The following is an 18701-nucleotide window of genomic DNA, read 5'->3' as shown; positions in this document are numbered from 1 at the left end:
TGAATGCAGCCGCACACAGCAGGGCTGCCTTCTCTTCTCCCGAGGAGGCTCACATCCCGCATGCTGTAAACTAGGCTTCCAGGCGGGGCCCCCTGCGCCCTCCACAGGTCTTGGCTCAGGAGCTGCTTCCCTGAGCTGGGGCTGTGGTCGGGAGCCCAGACACGCAGGGGCAGGCCCCAACCACCTGCACACGTCTCTGCTGGGGAGGAGAGCACTAGGGAAATGACGTCTGTCAGGCACCTTCTGGGCGCTCACCGAGTCAGCCTCCGCGTGTGTGGGGCTGCAGACCCCAGCCAGGGGCCCTGTGAGCCTTGTGCTCTCCGTGCTGTGCTGAGTCTGGGCGGTCAAGCAACCGTAAGATTAGACTTTCAGTTGCCCTCACTTGGCCTCTACTAGAGCCCTCAAGCTGGAGCGCTTGGCAGTGTGCAACCCACCGGCAACTAACCCCTCCAAAAGAACGCCTGGGGACTAGGTGCAAAGGCAAGGCAGGAGTGGAGCTGAGGCCAGGAAGGCGCCAGTAGCATCTCCCTGTCTCGCGCAGCCCGCTCCTTTCTGGACTAGAAGCCTAGCCGCGAGGCAAGTCTGGGCAAGGCTCGCCCAGGGCAGAGCAGCCTCACGCCAGCCCTCTGCCAGATCGGGCCTCTGAGCAGAGCTGGAGCTCTGCCGTACTGGAGGCGCACTCGGCTCCGCCCAAGCAGTGATTGCAGCCCCACGCATCTGGGCTGCCTCCTCTTCTCCTAAGGAGGCTCGCTTCCTTCATGCTGTGCACTAGGCTTCCAGGCGGGGGCGCCCCGCGCCTCCTACAGGTCTTGGCTGAGGAGCTGCTTCCCTGAGCTGGGGCTGTGGACGGGAGCCCAGACACGCAGGGCCAGGCCCCAACCACCTGCACACGTCTCTGCTGGGGAGGAGAGCACTAGGGAAATGACGTCTGTCAGGCACCTTCTGGGCGCTCACCGAGTCAGCCTCAGCGTGTGTGGGGCTGCAGACCACAGCCAGAGGCCCTGTGAGCCTTGTGCTCTCCGTGCTGTGCTGAGTCTGGGCGGTCAAGCAACCGCTGGAGGAGCCCTGCAGTTGCCCTCCCATTGCCTCTAATAGAGCCCTCTCTGCTTTAGCGCTTGGCAGTGTGCAACCCACCGGCAACTAAGCCCTCCACAAGAACGCCTGGGGAGTAGGTGCAAAGGCAAGGCAGGAGTGGAGCTGAGGCCAGGAAGGCGCCAGTAGCATCTCCCAGTCTCGCGCAGCCCGCTCCTTTCTGGACTGGAAGCCTAGCCGCGAGGCAAGTCTGGGCAAGGCTCGCCAAGGGCAGAGCAGCCTCACGCCAGCCCTCTGCCAGATCGGGCCTCTGAGCAGAGCTGGAGCTCTGCCGTACTGGAGGAGCACCCGGCTCCACCCAAGCAGTGATTGCAGCCCCACGCATCTGGGCTGCCTCCTCTTCTCCCAAGGAGGCTCGCTTCCCTCATGCTGTGCACTAGGCTTCCAGGCGGGGGCGCCCCGCGCCTCCTACAGGTCTTGGCTGAGGAGCTGCTTCCCTGAGCTGGGGCTGTGGAAGGGAGCCCAGACACGCAGGGGCAGGCCCCAACCACCTGCACACGTCTCTGCTGGGGAGGAGAGAACTAGGGAAATGACGTCTGTCAGGCACCTTCTGGGCGCTCACCGAGTCAGCCTCAGCGTGTGTGGGGCTACAGACCACAGCCAGAGGCCCTGTGAGCCTTGTGCTCTCCGTGCTGTGCTGAGTCTGGGCGGTCAAGCAACCGCTGGAGGAGCCCTGCAGTTGCCCTCCCATTGCCTCTAATAGAGCCCTCTCTGCTGGAGCGCTTGGCAGTGTGCAACCCACCGGCAACTAAGCCCTCCACAAGAACTCCTGAGGACTAGGTGCAAAGGTAAGGCAGGAGTGGTGCTGAGGCCAGGAAGGCGCCAGTAGCATCTCCCAGTCTCGCGCAGCCCGCTCCTTTCTGGGCTGGAAGCCTAGCCGCGAGGCAAGTCTGGGCAAGGCTTGCCCAGGGCAGAGCAGCCTCACGCCAGCAACTCTGCCAGATCGGGCCTCTGAGCAGAGCTGGAGCTCTGCCGTACTGGAGGCGCACTCGGCTCCGCCAAAGCAGTGAATGCAGCCGCACACAGCAGGGCTGCCTTCTGTTCTCCCGAGGAGGCTCGCTTCCCGCATGCTGGAAACTAGGCTTCCAGGCGGGGCCCCCTTCGCCTCCCACAGGTCTTGGCTGAGGAGCTGCGTCCCTGAGCTGGGCTGTGGACGGGAGCCCAGACACGCAGGGGCAGGCCCCAACCACCTGCACACGTCTCTGCTTGGGAGGAGAGCACTAGGGAAATGACGTCGGTCAGGCACCTTCTGGGCACTCACCGAGTCAGCCTCCGCGTGTGTGGGGCTGCAGACCCCAGCCAGGGGCCCTGTGAGCCTTGTGCTCTCCGTGCTGTGCTGAGTCTGGGCGGTCAAGCAACCGTAAGAATAGACTTTCAGTTGCCCTCACTTTGCCTCTACTAGAGCCCTCAAGCTGGAGCGCTTGGCAGTGTGCAACCCACCGGCAACTAAGCCCTCCACAAGAACGCCTGGGGACTAGGTGCAAAGGCAAGGCAGAAGTGGAGCTGAGGCCAGGAAGGCGCCAGTAGCATCTCCCAGTCTCGCGCAGCCCGCTCCTTTCTGGACTGGAAGCCTAGCCGCGAGGCAAGTCTGGGCAAGGCTCGCCCAGGGCAGAGCAGCCTCACGCCAGCCCTCTGCCAGATCGGGCCTCTGAGCAGAGCTGGAGCTCTGCCGTACTGGAGGCGCACTAGGCTCCGCCCAAGCAGTGATTGCAGCCCCACGCATCTGGGCTGCCTCCTCTTCTCCCAAGGAGGCTCGCTTCCCTCATGCTGTGCACTAGGCTTCCAGGCGGGGGCGCCCCGCGCCTCCTACAGGTCTTGGCTGAGGAGCTGCTTCCCTGAGCTGGGGCTGTGGACGGGAGCCCAGACACGCAGGGCCAGGCCCCAACCACCTGCACACGTCTCTGCTGGGGAGGAGAGCACTAGGGAAATGACGTCTGTCAAGCACCTTCTGGGCGCTCACCGAGTCAGCCTCAGCGTGTGTGGGGCTGCAGACCACAGCCAGAGGCCCTGTGAGCCTTGTGCTCTCCGTGCTGTGCTGAGTCTGGGCGGTCAAGCAACCGCTGGAGGAGCCCTGCAGTTGCCCTCCCATTGCCTCTAATAGAGCCCTCTCTGCTGGATCGCTTGGCAGTGTGCAACCCACCGGCAACTAAGCCCTCCACAAGAACGCCTGAGGACTAGGTGCAAAGGTAAGGCAGGAGTGGTGCTGAGGCCAGGAAGGCGCCAGTAGCATCTCCCAGTCTCGCGCAGCCCGCTCCTTTCTGGACTGGAAGCCTAGCCGCGAGGCAAGTCTGGGCAAGGCTCGCCCAGGGCAGTGCAGCCTCACGCCAGCAACTCTGCCAGATCGGGCCTCTGAGCAGAGCTGGAGCTCTGCCGTACTGGAGGCGCACTCGGCTCCGCCAAAGCAGTGAATGCAGCCGCACACAGCGGGGCTGCCTTCTCTTCTCCCGAGGAGGCTCACTTCCCGCATGCTGTAAACTAGGCTTTCAGGCGGGGCCCCCTGCGCCCTCCTCAGGTCTTGGCTCAGGAGCTGCATCCCTGAGCTGGGGCTGTGGACGGGAGCCCAGACACGCAGGGGCAGGCCCCAACCACCTGCACACGTCTCTGCTGGGGAGGAGAGCACTAGGGAAATGACGTCTGTCAGGCACCTTCTGGGCGCTCACCGAGTCAGCCTCCGGGTGTGTGGGGCTGCAGACCCCAGCCAGGGGCCCTGTGAGCCTTGTGCTCTCCGTGCTGTGCTGAGTCTGGGCGGTCAAGCAACCGTAAGAATAGACTTCCAGTTGCCCTCACTTTGCCTCTACTAGAGCCCTCAAGCTGGAGCGCTTGGCAGTGTGCAACCCACCGGCAACTAAGCCCTCCACAAGAACGCCTGGGGACTAGGTGCAAAGGCAAGGCAGGAGTGGAGCTGAGGCCAGGAAGGCGCCAGTAGCATCTCCCAGTCTCGCGCAGCCCGCTCCTTTCTGGACTGGAAGCCTAGCCGCGAGGCAAGTCTGGGCAAGGCTCGCCCAGGGCAGAGCAGCCTCACGCCAGCCCTCTGCCAGATCGGGCCTCTGAGCAGAGCTGGAGCTCTGCCGTACTGGAGGCGCACTCGGCTCCGCCCAAGCAGTGATTGCAGCCCCACGCATCTGGGCTGCCTCCTCTTCTCCCAAGGAGGCTCGCTTCCCTCATGCTGTGCACTAGGCTTCCAGGAGGGGGCGCCCCGCGCCTCCTACAGGTCTTGGCTGAGGAGCTGCTTCCCTGAGCTGGGGCTGTGAACGGGAGCCCAGACACGCAGGGCCAGTCCCCAAACACCTGCACACGTCTCTGCTGGGGAGGAGAGCACTAGGGAAATGACGTCTGTCAGGCACCTTCTGGGCGCTCACCGAGTCAGCCTCAGCGTGTGTGGGGCTGCAGACCACAGCCAGAGGCCCTGTGAGCCTTGGGCTCTCCGTGCTGTGCTGAGTTTGGGCGGTCAAGCAACCGCTGGAGAAGCCCTGCAGTTGCCCTCCCATTGCCTCTAATAGAGCCCTCTCTGCTGGAGCGCTTGGCAGTGTGCAACCCACCGGCAACTAAGCCCTCCACAAGAACGCCTGAGGACTAAGTGCAAAGGTAAGGCAGGAGTGGTGCTGAGGCCAGGAAGGCGCCAGTAGCATCTCCCAGTCTCGCGCAGCCCGCTCCTTTCTGGACTGGAAGCCTAGCCGCGAGGCAAGTCTGGGCAAGGCTCGCCCAGGGCAGAGCAGCCTCACGCCAGCAACTCTGCCAGATCGGGCCTCTGAGCAGAGCTGGAGCTCTGCCGTACTGGAGGCGCACTCGGCTCCGCCAAAGCAGTGAATGCAGCCGCACACAGCAGGGCTGCCTTCTCTTATCCCGAGGAGGCACGATTCCCTCATGCTGTGCACTAGGCTTCCAGGCGGGGGCGCCCCGCGCCTCCTACAGGTCTTGGCTGAGGAGCTGCTTCCCTGAGCTGTGGCTGTGGACGGGAGCCCAGACACGCAAGGGCAGGCCCCAACCACCTGCACACGTCTCTGCTGGGGAGGAGAGCACTAGGGAAATGACGTCTGTCAGGCACCTTCTGGGCGCTCACCGAGTCAGCCTCCGCGTGTGTGGGGCTGCAGACCACTGCCAGAGGCCCTGTGAGCCTTGTGCTCTCCGTGCTGTGCTGAGTCTGGGCGGTCAAGCAACCGTAAGAATAGACTTTCAGTTGCCCTCACTTTGCCTCTACTAGAGCCCTCAAGCTGGAGCGCTTGGCAGTGTGCAACCCACCGGCAACTAAGCCCTCCACAAGAACGCCTGGGGACTAGGTGCAAAGGCAAGGCAGGAGTGGAGCTGAGGCCAGGAAGGCGCCAGTAGCATCTCCCAGTCTCGCGCAGCCCGCTCCTTTCTGGACTGGAAGCCTAGCCGCGAGGCAAGTCTGGGCAAGACTCGCCCAGGGCAGAGCAGCCTCACGCCAGCCCTCTGCCAGATCGGGCCTCTGAGCAGAGCTGGAGCTCTGCCGTACTGGAGGCGCACTCGGCTCCGCCCAAGCAGTGATTGCAGCCCCACGCATCTGGGCTGCCTCCTCTTCTCCCAAGGAGGCTCGCTTCCCTCATGCTGTGCACTAGGCTTCCAGGCGGGGGCGCCCCGCGCCTCCTACAGGTCTTGGCTGAGGAGCTGCTTCCCTGAGCTGGGGCTGTGGACGGGAGCCCAGACACGCATGGCCAGGCCACAACCACCTGCACACGTCTCTGCTGGGGAGGAGAGCACTAGGGAAATGACGTCTGTCAGGCACCTTCTGGGCGCTCACCGAGTCAGCCTCAGCGTGTGTGGGGCTGCAGACCACAGCCAGAGGCCCTGTGAGCCTTGTGCTCTCCGTGCTGTGCTGAGTCTGGGCGGTCAAGCAACCGCTGGAGGAGCCCTGCAGTTGCCCTCCCATTGCCTCTAATAGAGCCCTCTCTGCTGGAGCGCTTGGCAGTGTGCAACCCACCGGAAACTAAGCCCTCCACAAAACGCCTGAGGACTAGGTGCAAAGGCAAGGCAGGAGTGGAGCTGAGGCCAGGAAGGCGCCAGTAGCATCTCCCAGTCTCGCGCAGCCCGCTCCTTTCTGGACTGGAAGCCTAGCCGCGAGGCAAGTCTGGGCAAGGCTCGCCAAGGGCAGAGCAGCCTCACGCCAGCCCTCTGCCAGATCGGGCCTCTGAGCAGAGCTGGAGCTCTGCCGTACTGGAGGAGCACCCGGCTCCACCCAAGCAGTGATTGCAGCCCCACGCATCTGGGCTGCCTCCTCTTCTCCCAAGGAGGCTCGCTTCCCTCATGCTGTGCACTAGGCTTCCAGGCGGGGGCGCCCCGCGCCTCCTACAGGTCTTGGCTGAGGAGCTGCTTCCCTGAGCTGGGGCTGTGGAAGGGAGCCCAGACACGCAGGGGCAGGCCCCAACCACCTGCACACGTCTCTGCTGGGGAGGAGAGAACTAGGGAAATGACGTCTGTCAGGCACCTTCTGGGCGCTCACCGAGTCAGCCTCAGCGTGTGTGGGGCTACAGACCACAGCCAGAGGCCCTGTGAGCCTTGTGCTCTCCGTGCTGTGCTGAGTCTGGGCGGTCAAGCAACCGCTGGAGGAGCCCTGCAGTTGCCCTCCCATTGCCTCTAATAGAGCCCTCTCTGCTGGAGCGCTTGGCAGTGTGCAACCCACCGGCAACTAAGCCCTCCACAAGAACTCCTGAGGACTAGGTGCAAAGGTAAGGCAGGAGTGGTGCTGAGGCCAGGAAGGCGCCAGTAGCATCTCCCAGTCTCGCGCAGCCCGCTCCTTTCTGGGCTGGAAGCCTAGCCGCGAGGCAAGTCTGGGCAAGGCTTGCCCAGGGCAGAGCAGCCTCACGCCAGCAACTCTGCCAGATCGGGCCTCTGAGCAGAGCTGGAGCTCTGCCGTACTGGAGGCGCACTCGGCTCCGCCAAAGCAGTGAATGCAGCCGCACACAGCAGGGCTGCCTTCTGTTCTCCCGAGGAGGCTCGCTTCCCGCATGCTGGAAACTAGGCTTCCAGGCGGGGCCCCCTTCGCCTCCCACAGGTCTTGGCTGAGGAGCTGCGTCCCTGAGCTGGGCTGTGGACGGGAGCCCAGACACGCAGGGGCAGGCCCCAACCACCTGCACACGTCTCTGCTTGGGAGGAGAGCACTAGGGAAATGACGTCGGTCAGGCACCTTCTGGGCACTCACCGAGTCAGCCTCCGCGTGTGTGGGGCTGCAGACCCCAGCCAGGGGCCCTGTGAGCCTTGTGCTCTCCGTGCTGTGCTGAGTCTGGGCGGTCAAGCAACCGTAAGAATAGACTTTCAGTTGCCCTCACTTTGCCTCTACTAGAGCCCTCAAGCTGGAGCGCTTGGCAGTGTGCAACCCACCGGCAACTAAGCCCTCCACAAGAACGCCTGGGGACTAGGTGCAAAGGCAAGGCAGAAGTGGAGCTGAGGCCAGGAAGGCGCCAGTAGCATCTCCCAGTCTCGCGCAGCCCGCTCCTTTCTGGACTGGAAGCCTAGCCGCGAGGCAAGTCTGGGCAAGGCTCGCCCAGGGCAGAGCAGCCTCACGCCAGCCCTCTGCCAGATCGGGCCTCTGAGCAGAGCTGGAGCTCTGCCGTACTGGAGGCGCACTAGGCTCCGCCCAAGCAGTGATTGCAGCCCCACGCATCTGGGCTGCCTCCTCTTCTCCCAAGGAGGCTCGCTTCCCTCATGCTGTGCACTAGGCTTCCAGGCGGGGGCGCCCCGCGCCTCCTACAGGTCTTGGCTGAGGAGCTGCTTCCCTGAGCTGGGGCTGTGGACGGGAGCCCAGACACGCAGGGCCAGGCCCCAACCACCTGCACACGTCTCTGCTGGGGAGGAGAGCACTAGGGAAATGACGTCTGTCAAGCACCTTCTGGGCGCTCACCGAGTCAGCCTCAGCGTGTGTGGGGCTGCAGACCACAGCCAGAGGCCCTGTGAGCCTTGTGCTCTCCGTGCTGTGCTGAGTCTGGGCGGTCAAGCAACCGCTGGAGGAGCCCTGCAGTTGCCCTCCCATTGCCTCTAATAGAGCCCTCTCTGCTGGATCGCTTGGCAGTGTGCAACCCACCGGCAACTAAGCCCTCCACAAGAACGCCTGAGGACTAGGTGCAAAGGTAAGGCAGGAGTGGTGCTGAGGCCAGGAAGGCGCCAGTAGCATCTCCCAGTCTCGCGCAGCCCGCTCCTTTCTGGACTGGAAGCCTAGCCGCGAGGCAAGTCTGGGCAAGGCTCGCCCAGGGCAGTGCAGCCTCACGCCAGCAACTCTGCCAGATCGGGCCTCTGAGCAGAGCTGGAGCTCTGCCGTACTGGAGGCGCACTCGGCTCCGCCAAAGCAGTGAATGCAGCCGCACACAGCAGGGCTGCCTTCTCTTCTCCCGAGGAGGCTCACTTCCCGCATGCTGTAAACTAGGCTTTCAGGCGGGGCCCCCTGCGCCCTCCTCAGGTCTTGGCTCAGGAGCTGCATCCCTGAGCTGGGGCTGTGGACGGGAGCCCAGACACGCAGGGGCAGGCCCCAACCACCTGCACACGTCTCTGCTGGGGAGGAGAGCACTAGGGAAATGACGTCTGTCAGGCACCTTCTGGGCGCTCACCGAGTCAGCCTCCGGGTGTGTGGGGCTGCAGACCCCAGCCAGGGGCCCTGTGAGCCTTGTGCTCTCCGTGCTGTGCTGAGTCTGGGCGGTCAAGCAACCGTAAGAATAGACTTCCAGTTGCCCTCACTTTGCCTCTACTAGAGCCCTCAAGCTGGAGCGCTTGGCAGTGTGCAACCCACCGGCAACTAAGCCCTCCACAAGAACGCCTGGGGACTAGGTGCAAAGGCAAGGCAGGAGTGGAGCTGAGGCCAGGAAGGCGCCAGTAGCATCTCCCAGTCTCGCGCAGCCCGCTCCTTTCTGGACTGGAAGCCTAGCCGCGAGGCAAGTCTGGGCAAGGCTCGCCCAGGGCAGAGCAGCCTCACGCCAGCCCTCTGCCAGATCGGGCCTCTGAGCAGAGCTGGAGCTCTGCCGTACTGGAGGCGCACTCGGCTCCGCCCAAGCAGTGATTGCAGCCCCACGCATCTGGGCTGCCTCCTCTTCTCCCAAGGAGGCTCGCTTCCCTCATGCTGTGCACTAGGCTTCCAGGAGGGGGCGCCCCGCGCCTCCTACAGGTCTTGGCTGAGGAGCTGCTTCCCTGAGCTGGGGCTGTGAACGGGAGCCCAGACACGCAGGGCCAGTCCCCAAACACCTGCACACGTCTCTGCTGGGGAGGAGAGCACTAGGGAAATGACGTCTGTCAGGCACCTTCTGGGCGCTCACCGAGTCAGCCTCAGCGTGTGTGGGGCTGCAGACCACAGCCAGAGGCCCTGTGAGCCTTGGGCTCTCCGTGCTGTGCTGAGTTTGGGCGGTCAAGCAACCGCTGGAGAAGCCCTGCAGTTGCCCTCCCATTGCCTCTAATAGAGCCCTCTCTGCTGGAGCGCTTGGCAGTGTGCAACCCACCGGCAACTAAGCCCTCCACAAGAACGCCTGAGGACTAAGTGCAAAGGTAAGGCAGGAGTGGTGCTGAGGCCAGGAAGGCGCCAGTAGCATCTCCCAGTCTCGCGCAGCCCGCTCCTTTCTGGACTGGAAGCCTAGCCGCGAGGCAAGTCTGGGCAAGGCTCGCCCAGGGCAGAGCAGCCTCACGCCAGCAACTCTGCCAGATCGGGCCTCTGAGCAGAGCTGGAGCTCTGCCGTACTGGAGGCGCACTCGGCTCCGCCAAAGCAGTGAATGCAGCCGCACACAGCAGGGCTGCCTTCTCTTATCCCGAGGAGGCACGATTCCCTCATGCTGTGCACTAGGCTTCCAGGCGGGGGCGCCCCGCGCCTCCTACAGGTCTTGGCTGAGGAGCTGCTTCCCTGAGCTGTGGCTGTGGACGGGAGCCCAGACACGCAAGGGCAGGCCCCAACCACCTGCACACGTCTCTGCTGGGGAGGAGAGCACTAGGGAAATGACGTCTGTCAGGCACCTTCTGGGCGCTCACCGAGTCAGCCTCCGCGTGTGTGGGGCTGCAGACCACTGCCAGAGGCCCTGTGAGCCTTGTGCTCTCCGTGCTGTGCTGAGTCTGGGCGGTCAAGCAACCGTAAGAATAGACTTTCAGTTGCCCTCACTTTGCCTCTACTAGAGCCCTCAAGCTGGAGCGCTTGGCAGTGTGCAACCCACCGGCAACTAAGCCCTCCACAAGAACGCCTGGGGACTAGGTGCAAAGGCAAGGCAGGAGTGGAGCTGAGGCCAGGAAGGCGCCAGTAGCATCTCCCAGTCTCGCGCAGCCCGCTCCTTTCTGGACTGGAAGCCTAGCCGCGAGGCAAGTCTGGGCAAGACTCGCCCAGGGCAGAGCAGCCTCACGCCAGCCCTCTGCCAGATCGGGCCTCTGAGCAGAGCTGGAGCTCTGCCGTACTGGAGGCGCACTCGGCTCCGCCCAAGCAGTGATTGCAGCCCCACGCATCTGGGCTGCCTCCTCTTCTCCCAAGGAGGCTCGCTTCCCTCATGCTGTGCACTAGGCTTCCAGGCGGGGGCGCCCCGCGCCTCCTACAGGTCTTGGCTGAGGAGCTGCTTCCCTGAGCTGGGGCTGTGGACGGGAGCCCAGACACGCATGGCCAGGCCACAACCACCTGCACACGTCTCTGCTGGGGAGGAGAGCACTAGGGAAATGACGTCTGTCAGGCACCTTCTGGGCGCTCACCGAGTCAGCCTCAGCGTGTGTGGGGCTGCAGACCACAGCCAGAGGCCCTGTGAGCCTTGTGCTCTCCGTGCTGTGCTGAGTCTGGGCGGTCAAGCAACCGCTGGAGGAGCCCTGCAGTTGCCCTCCCATTGCCTCTAATAGAGCCCTCTCTGCTGGAGCGCTTGGCAGTGTGCAACCCACCGGAAACTAAGCCCTCCACAAAACGCCTGAGGACTAGGTGCAAAGGTAAGGCAGGAGTGGTGCTGAGGCCAGGAAGGCGCCAGTAGCATCTCCCAGTCTCGCGCAGCCCGCTCCTTTCTGGACTGGAAGCCTAGCCGCGAGGCAAGTCTGGGCAAGGCTCGCCCAGGGCAGTGCAGCCTCACGCCAGCAACTCTGCCAGATCGGGCCTGTGAGCAGAGCTGGAGCTCTGCCGTACTGGAGGCGCACTCGGCTCCGCCAAAGCAGTGAATGCAGCCGCACACAGCAGGGCTGCCTTCTCTTCTCCCGAGGAGGCTCACATCCCGCATGCTGTAAACTAGGCTTCCCGGCGGGGCCCCCTGCGCCCTCCACAGGTCTTGGCTCAGGAGCTGCTTCCCTGAGCTGGGGCTGTGGACGGGAGCCCAGACACGCAGGGGCAGGCCCCAACCACCTGCACACGTCTCTGCTGGGGAGGAGAGCACTAGGGAAAAGACGTCTGTCAGGCACCTTCTGGGCGCTCACCGAGTCAGCCTCCGCGTGTGTGGGGCTGCAGACCACAGCCAGAGGCCCTGTGAGCCTTGTGCTCTCCGTGCTGTGCTGAGTCTGGGCGGTCAAGCAACCGCTGGAGGAGCCCTGCAGTTGCCCTCCCATTGCCTCTAATAGAGCCCTCTCTGCTGGATCGCTTGGCAGTGTGCAACCCACCGGCAACTAAGCCCTCCACAAGAACGCCTGAGGACTAGGTGCAAAGGTAAGGCAGGAGTGGTGCTGAGGCCAGGAAGGCGCCAGTAGCATCTCCCAGTCTCGCGCAGCCCGCTCCTTTCTGGACTGGAAGCCTAGCCGCGAGGCAAGTCTGGGCAAGGCTCGCCCAGGGCAGTGCAGCCTCACGCCAGCAACTCTGCCAGATCGGGCCTCTGAGCAGAGCTGGAGCTCTGCCGTACTGGAGGCGCACTCGGCTCCGCCAAAGCAGTGAATGCAGCCGCACACAGCAGGGCTGCCTTCTCTTCTCCCGAGGAGGCTCACTTCCCGCATGCTGTAAACTAGGCTTTCAGGCGGGGCCCCCTGCGCCCTCCTAAGGTCTTGGCTCAGGAGCTGCATCCCTGAGCTGGGGCTGTGGACGGGAGCCCAGACACGCAGGGGCAGGCCCCAACCACCTGCACACGTCTCTGCTGGGGAGGAGAGCACTAGGGAAATGACGTCTGTCAGGCACCTTCTGGGCGCTCACCGAGTCAGCCTCCGGGTGTGTGGGGCTGCAGACCCCAGCCAGGGGCCCTGTGAGCCTTGTGCTCTCCGTGCTGTGCTGAGTCTGGGCGTTCAAGCAACCATAAGAATAGACTTCCAGTTGCCCTCACTTTGCCTCTACTAGAGCCCTCAAGCTGGAGCGCTTGGCAGTGTGCAACCCACCGGCAACTAAGCCCTCCACAAGAACGCCTGGGGACTAGGTGCAAAGGCAAGGCAGGAGTGGAGCTGAGGCCAGGAAGGCGCCAGTAGCATCTCCCAGTCTCGCGCAGCCCGCTCCTTTCTGGACTGGAAGCCTAGCCGCGAGGCAAGTCTGGGCAAGGCTCGCCCAGGGCAGAGCAGCCTCACGCCAGCCCTCTGCCAGATCGGGCCTCTGGGCAGAGCTGGAGCTCTGCCGTACTGGAGGCGCACTCGGCTCCGCCCAAGCAGTGATTGCAGCCCCACGCATCTGGGCTGCTTCCTCTTCTCCCAAGGAGGCTCGCTTCCCTCATGCTGTGCACTAGGCTTCCAGGCAGGGTCGCCCCGCGCCTCCTACAGTTCTTGGCTGAGGAGCTGCTTCCCTGAGCTGGGGCTGTGGACGGGAGCCCAGACACGCAGGGGCATGCCCCAACCACCTGCACACGTCTCTGCTGGGGAGGAGAGCACTCGGGAAATGACGTCGGTCAGGCACCTTCTGGGCGCTCACCGAGTCAGCCTCCGCTTGTGTGGGGCTGCAGACCCTAGCCAGGGGCCCTGTGAGCCTTGTGCTCTCCGTGCTGTGCTGAGTCTGGGCGGTCAAGCAACCATAAGAATAGATTTCCAGTTTCCCTCACTTTGCCTCTACTAGAGCCCTCAAGCTGGAGCGCTTGGCAGTGTGCAACCCACCGGCAACTAAGCCCTCCACAAGAACGCCTGGGGACTAGGTGCAAAGGCAAGGCAGGAGTGGAGCTGAGGCCAGGAAGGCGCCAGTAGCATCTCCCAGTCTCGCGCAGCCCGCTCCTTTCTGGACTGGAAGCCTAGCCGCGAGGCAAGTCTGGGCAAGGCTCGCCCAGGGCAGAGCAGCCTCACGCCAGCCCTCTGCCAGATCGGGCCTCTGAGCAGAGCTGGAGCTCTGCCGTACTGGAGGCGCACTCGGCTCCGCCCAAGCAGTGATTGCAGCCCCACGCATCTGGGCTGCCTCCTCTTCTCCCAAGGAGGCTCGCTTCCCTATTGCTGTGCACAAGGCTTACAGGCCGGGCGCCCCGCGCCTCCTACAGGTCTTGGCTGAGGAGCTGCTTCCCTGAGCTGGGGTTGTGGACGGGAGCCCAGACACGCAGGGGCAGGCCCCAAACACCTGCACACGTCTCTGCTGGGGCGGAGAGCACTAGGGAAAAGACGTCTGTCAGGCACCTTCTGGGCGCTCACCGAGTCAGGCTCAGCGTGTGTGGGGCTGCAGACCACAGCCAGAGGCCCTGTGAGCCTTGTGCTCTCCGTGCTGTGCTGAGTCTGGGCGGTCAAGCAACCGCTGGAGGAGCCCTGCAGTTTCCCTCCCATTGCCTCTAATAGAGCCCTCTCTGCTGGAGCGCTTGGCAGTGTGCAACCCACGGGCAACTAAGCCCTCCACAAGAACGCCTGGGGACTAGGTGCAAAGGCAAGGCAGGAGTGGAGCTGAGGCCAGGAAGGAGCCAGTACCATCTCCCAGTCTCGCGCAGCCCGCTCCTTCCTAGATTGGAAGCCTAGCCGCGAGGCAAGTCTGGGCAAGGCTCGCCCAGGGCAGAGCAGCCTCACGCCAGCAACTCTGCCAGATCGGGCCTCTGAGCAGACCTGGAGCTCTGCCGTACTGGAGGCGCACTCGGCTCCGCCAAAGCAGTGAATGCAGCCGCAAACAGCAGGGCTGCCTTCTCCTCTCCCGAGGAGGCTCGCTTCCCGCATGCTGGAAACTAGGCTTCCAGTCGGGGCCCCCTGCGCCTCCCACAGGTCTTGGATCAGGAGCTGCTTCCCTGAGCTAGGGCTGTGGACGGGAGCCCAGACACGCAAGGGCAGGCCCCAACCACCTGCACACGTCTCTGCTGGGGAGGAGAGCACTAGGGAAATGACGTCTGTCAGGCACCTTCTGGGCGCTCACCGAGTCAGCCTCCGCGTGTGTGGGGCTGCAGACCACTGCCAGAGGCCCTGTGAGCCTTGTGCTCTCCGTGCTGTGCTGAGTCTGGGCGGTCAAGCAACCGTAAGAATAGACTTTCAGTTGCCCTCACTTTGCCTCTACTAGAGCCCTCAAGCTGGAGCGCTTGGCAGTGTGCAACCCACCGGCAACTAAGCCCTCCACAAGAACGCCTGGGGACTAGGTGCAAAGGCAAGGCAGGAGTGGAGCTGAGGCCAGGAAGGCGCCAGTAGCATCTCCCAGTCTCGCGCAGCCCGCTCCTTTCTGGAGTGGAAGCCTAGCCGCGAGGCAAGTCTGGGCAAGACTCGCCCAGGGCAGAGCAGCCTCACGCCAGCCCTCTGCCAGATCGGGCCTCTGAGCAGAGCTGGAGCTCTGCCGTACTGGAGGCGCACTCGGCTCCGCCCAAGCAGTGATTGCAGCCCCACGCATCTGGGCTGCCTCCTCTTCTCCCAAGGAGGCTCGCTTCCCTCATGCTGTGCACTAGGCTTCCAGGCGGGGGCGCCCCGCGCCTCCTACAGGTCTTGGCTGAGGAGCTGCTTCCCTGAGCTGGGGCTGTGGACGGGAGCCCAGACACGCATGGCCAGGCCACAACCACCTGCACACGTCTCTGCTGGGGAGGAGAGCACTAGGGAAATGACGTCTGTCAGGCACCTTCTGGGCGCTCACCGAGTCAGCCTCAGCGTGTGTGGGGCTGCAGACCACAGCCAGAGGCCCTGTGAGCCTTGTGCTCTCCGTGCTGTGCTGAGTCTGGGCGGTCAAGCAACCGCTGGAGGAGCCCTGCAGTTGCCCTCCCATTGCCTCTAATAGAGCCCTCTCTGCTGGAGCTCTTGGCAGTGTGCAACCCACCGGAAACTAAGCCCTCCACAAGAACGCCTGAGGACTAGGTGCAAAGGTAAGGCAGGAGTGGTGCTGAGGCCAGGAAGGCGCCAGTAGCATCTCCCAGTCTCGCGCAGCCCGCTCCTTTCTGGACTGGAAGCCTAGCCGCGAGGCAAGTCTGGGCAAGGCTCGCCCAGGGCAGTGCAGCCTCACGCCAGCAACTCTGCCAGATCGGGCCTGTGAGCAGAGCTGGAGCTCTGCCGTACTGGAGGCGCACTCGGCTCCGCCAAAGCAGTGAATGCAGCCGCACACAGCAGGGCTGCCTTCTCTTCTCCCGAGGAGGCTCACATCCCGCATGCTGTAAACTAGGCTTCCCGGCGGGGCCCCCTGCGCCCTCCACAGGTCTTGGCTCAGGAGCTGCTTCCCTGAGCTGGGGCTGTGGACGGGAGCCCAGACACGCAGGGGCAGGCCCCAACCACCTGCACACGTCTCTGCTGGGGAGGAGAGCACTAGGGAAAAGACGTCTGTCAGGCACCTTCTGGGCGCTCACCGAGTCAGCCTCCGCGTGTGTGGGGCTGCAGACCACAGCCAGAGGCCCTGTGAGCCTTGTGCTCTCCGTGCTGTGCTGAGTCTGGGCGGTCAAGCAACCGCTGGAGGAGCCCTGCAGTTGCCCTCCCATTGCCTCTAATAGAGCCCTCTCTGCTGGATCGCTTGGCAGTGTGCAACCCACCGGCAACTAAGCCCTCCACAAGAACGCCTGAGGACTAGGTGCAAAGGTAAGGCAGGAGTGGTGCTGAGGCCAGGAAGGCGCCAGTAGCATCTCCCAGTCTCGCGCAGCCCGCTCCTTTCTGGACTGGAAGCCTAGCCGCGAGGCAAGTCTGGGCAAGGCTCGCCCAGGGCAGTGCAGCCTCACGCCAGCAACTCTGCCAGATCGGGCCTCTGAGCAGAGCTGGAGCTCTGCCGTACTGGAGGCGCACTCGGCTCCGCCAAAGCAGTGAATGCAGCCGCACACAGCAGGGCTGCCTTCTCTTCTCCCGAGGAGGCTCACTTCCCGCATGCTGTAAACTAGGCTTTCAGGCGGGGCCCCCTGCGCCCTCCTCAGGTCTTGGCTCAGGAGCTGCATCCCTGAGCTGGGGCTGTGGACGGGAGCCCAGACACGCAGGGGCAGGCCCCAACCACCTGCACACGTCTCTGCTGGGGAGGAGAGCACTAGGGAAATGACGTCTGTCAGGCACCTTCTGGGCGCTCACCGAGTCAGCCTCCGGGTGTGTGGGGCTGCAGACCCCAGCCAGGGGCCCTGTGAGCCTTGTGCTCTCCGTGCTGTGCTGAGTCTGGGCGGTCAAGCAACCATAAGAATAGACTTCCAGTTGCCCTCACTTTGCCTCTACTAGAGCCCTCAAGCTGGAGCGCTTGGCAGTGTGCAACCCACCGGCAACTAAGCCCTCCACAAGAACGCCTGGGGACTAGGTGCAAAGGCAAGGCAGGAGTGGAGCTGAGGCCAGGAAGGCGCCAGTAGCATCTCCCAGTCTCGCGCAGCCCGCTCCTTTCTGGACTGGAAGCCTAGCCGCGAGGCAAGTCTGGGCAAGGCTCGCCCAGGGCAGAGCAGCCTCACGCCAGCCCTCTGCCAGATCGGGCCTCTGGGCAGAGCTGGAGCTCTGCCGTACTGGAGGCGCACTCGGCTCCGCCCAAGCAGTGATTGCAGCCCCACGCATCTGGGCTGCTTCCTCTTCTCCCAAGGAGGCTCGCTTCCCTCATGCTGTGCACTAGGCTTCCAGGCAGGGTCGCCCCGCGCCTCCTACAGTTCTTGGCTGAGGAGCTGCTTCCCTGAGCTGGGGCTGTGGACGGGAGCCCAGACACGCAGGGGCAGGCCCCAACCACGTGCACACGTCTCTGCTGGGGAGGAGAGCACTCGGGAAATGACGTCGGTCAGGCACCTTCTGGGCGCTCACCGAGTCAGCCTCCGCTTGTGTGGGGCTGCAGACCCTAGCCAGGGGCCCTGTGAGCCTTGTGCTCTCCGTGCTGTGCTGAGTCTGGGCGGTCAAGCAACCATAAGAATAGATTTCCAGTTTCCCTCACTTTGCCTCTACTAGAGCCCTCAAGCTGGAGCGCTTGGCAGTGTGCAACCCACCGGCAACTAAGCCCTCCACAAGAACGCCTGGGGACTAGGTGCAAAGGCAAGGCAGGAGTGGAGCTGAGGCCAGGAAGGCGCCAGTAGCATCTCCCAGTCTCGCGCAGCCCGCTCCTTTCTGGACTGGAAGCCTAGCCGCGAGGCAAGTCTGGGCAAGGCTCGCCCAGGGCAGAGCAGCCTCACGCCAGCCCTCTGCCAGATCGGGCCTCTGAGCAGAGCTGGAGCTCTGCCGTACTGGAGGCGCACTCGGCTCCGCCCAAGCAGTGATTGCAGCCCCACGCATCTGGGCTGCCTCCTCTTCTCCCAAGGAGGCTCGCTTCCCTATTGCTGTGCACAAGGCTTACAGGCCGGGCGCCCCGCGCCTCCTACAGGTCTTGGCTGAGGAGCTGCTTCCCTGAGCTGGGGCTGTGAACGGGAGCCCAGACACGCAGGGCCAGTCCCCAACCACCTGCACACGTCTCTGCTGGGGAGGAGAGCACTAGGGAAATGACGTCTGTCAGGCACCTTCTGGGCGCTCACCGAGTCAGCCTCAGCGTGTGTGGGGCTGCAGACCACAGCCAGAGGCCCTGTGAGCCTTGGGCTCTCCGTGCTGTGCTGAGTTTGGGCGGTCAAGCAACCGCTGGAGAAGCCCTGCAGTTGCCCTCCCATTGCCTCTAATAGAGCCCTCTCTGCTGGAGCGCTTGGCAGTGTGCAACCCACCGGCAACTAAGCCCTCCACAAGAACGCCTGAGGACTAAGTGCAAAGGTAAGGCAGGAGTGGTGCTGAGGCCAGGAAGGCGCCAGTAGCATCTCCCAGTCTCGCGCAGCCCGCTCCTTTCTGGACTGGAAGCCTAGCCGCGAGGCAAGTCTGGGCAAGGCTCGCCCAGGGCAGAGCAGCCTCACGCCAGCAACTCTGCCAGATCGGGCCTCTGAGCAGAGCTGGAGCTCTGCCGTACTGGAGGCGCACTCGGCTCCGCCAAAGCAGTGAATGCAGCCGCACACAGCAGGGCTGCCTTCTCTTATCCCGAGGAGGCACGATTCCCTCATGCTGTGCACTAGGCTTCCAGGCGGGGGCGCCCCGCGCCTCCTACAGGTCTTGGCTGAGGAGCTGCTTCCCTGAGCTGGGGCTGTGGACGGGAGCCCAGACACGCAAGGGCAGGCCCCAACCACCTGCACACGTCTCTGCTGGGGAGGAGAGCACTAGGGAAATGACGTCTGTCAGGCACCTTCTGGGCGCTCACCGAGTCAGCCTCCGCGTGTGTGGGGCTGCAGACCACTGCCAGAGGCCCTGTGAGCCTTGTGCTCTCCGTGCTGTGCTGAGTCTGGGCGGTCAAGCAACCGTAAGAATAGACTTTCAGTTGCCCTCACTTTGCCTCTACTAGAGCCCTCAAGCTGGAGCGCTTGGCAGTGTGCAACCCACCGGCAACTAAGCCCTCCACAAGAACGCCTGGGGACTAGGTGCAAAGGCAAGGCAGGAGTGGAGCTGAGGCCAGGAAGGCGCC

The sequence above is a fragment of the Capricornis sumatraensis genome, chromosome 19, assembly GCF_032405125.1.
Source record: "Capricornis sumatraensis isolate serow.1 chromosome 19, serow.2, whole genome shotgun sequence".
NCBI classification, from domain to species: domain Eukaryota; kingdom Metazoa; phylum Chordata; class Mammalia; order Artiodactyla; family Bovidae; genus Capricornis; species Capricornis sumatraensis.
Note: the sequence above shows the minus strand (reverse complement) of the source record.